The following is a 1,876-nucleotide window of genomic DNA, read 5'->3' on the forward strand; positions in this document are numbered from 1 at the left end:
AAGAGCATGGAGGAATGGAAGAGTGTAGCGTGCAGAAGGTTTCGCATTGATGAAAGATTAGAGTCTAATCTTTATTTCGGTACGTTCCATGTTTATATAGCCAAAGAACACAATATTCTGTGTGCCTTGAAAAATCATCGTCATAATCAAGTCATAATCGTCTAAAACGGCCGGTACTGATGGGGTTGTCTTTTGAAAAATGGCTGGGAGTGAATGAGTTAATAGGCTCTTATACTGTACCTATATCATAAAGCTGAGATGCAGTTTTTTTCGTGAAATATATAACTTCTGAGCATATCTACATGAGTTGCTTTACAAAATATCAAAGTGGCCCCTGCGTTATTAGATGAGCCTCACACTGTCATCCAATGTGATTCTCAAGTAACAGTTTGACGTCTAAGTCGGGAAGTAATAAAAAAGAAGGATCCCGCATCTTATGAAGTGTTTTTCATCATGCATGGTCAATTGTGTTTGCATTATCTTTGCTCGCTGCCCTTGATGACAGTGACAGTGAGACGCCATCCCCCATCTGTCGTTTCACTGCGGCTTTCTTAACAACAACAAAAAAAATCCCCTTTAAATACCTACAGCACTGACGCACTGAGCCAAGATATAATGTGTAACAATGCGTAACACGTCAAACGAAAACAAGAATAACGCACTGAAAAGTAATCAGATTATGCAGGTTTCCATTTCCACTTGTTCAGGTTCCATTTACATCTTTGTGTCTCAAGCGAGTGACATGGCATGCCTCAGTTATTAATATAAGTAGTAATACCGCCATGATATGAATTACAGATTTTAAAAATACATATATATCAAATACACTGCACAGTAAAATACACTTTGGCCACAGCTACATTGAGATAACACTGCTATAGAATATGAGGGAAAGTTGCACTGCGAATCAAAAACATGTTCAGCAATAAACCATGCTGTTTCGTGGTTGAAAAGAGCCAATTATTAGTTTTAAAAAAATGCATATTCCATCAAATTACACATTTTCAAGCATAACAAGGGCTAAATGGACTAAAATACAAATATAAGGCATTCAGAAGTCCCATTCAAAGGGGCCGAGTGGTTAGCATGTTGGCCAATACAGTCAGGAGATCGTAAGACCTGGGTTCCAAACGTGGGGAGAAGTAGAAGTGCATGCATGCCTTTTCTCCAGGTACTCCAGTTTCCTCCAAAAACATGCATAGTAAGTTAACTGGCTACTCTGAAGGTTAATTGGCTACTCTAAATTGTGTGATTGGCTATCGACTCACTCTCGCCTCTCGCTCAATGTCAGCTGGGATAGGCTCCAGCATACCCCTGCGATCCTGATGGGGATAAGCAGTAAGTACGCCCTACTCCTGCACACTTAAAAAGCACATATCCTTTGATATTAACTTAACTGAACATCATTAATTGGTCTTAATTTTATAGTAATTTCAGGCCAAAATTGTGTATTTTGCATGGTCACATTTTGGATGACATTTCACATGAGCAATAGATAAGTAATCATCCAACAACAAAAGAAAATCAGTCAAAGCTGTAGTCCATGTAATCCAGTCTGAGGATACAAACAAATGAGAATACTTCTACCAATGATTAGCCATTGTCCATCACCTTTTGCGTCAGCTCTAGTTCAAGAGTCCCAAGAAAATATTTAACCATTCATTTTGAAATATTTGGACGGAAATGGTCAGATGGTGCCCTCTGCTGCCCAAAAGAAGAACTGCAGGTCATGAAGCATTTTGTTTTGTTTTTTTTGTGAATAAATAATTTTAAATTACTGTAAATAAATTACTTTTGATAACCTGCTGACATTATTTAAAAACGTCTAACGTCATTTCAAGCAAAATGCTGTGCATCTTAGTGAGGTGACTGGATT

The sequence above is a fragment of the Dunckerocampus dactyliophorus genome, chromosome 5 (genome assembly GCF_027744805.1).
Source record: "Dunckerocampus dactyliophorus isolate RoL2022-P2 chromosome 5, RoL_Ddac_1.1, whole genome shotgun sequence".
Taxonomy (NCBI): Eukaryota; Metazoa; Chordata; class Actinopteri; order Syngnathiformes; family Syngnathidae; genus Dunckerocampus; species Dunckerocampus dactyliophorus.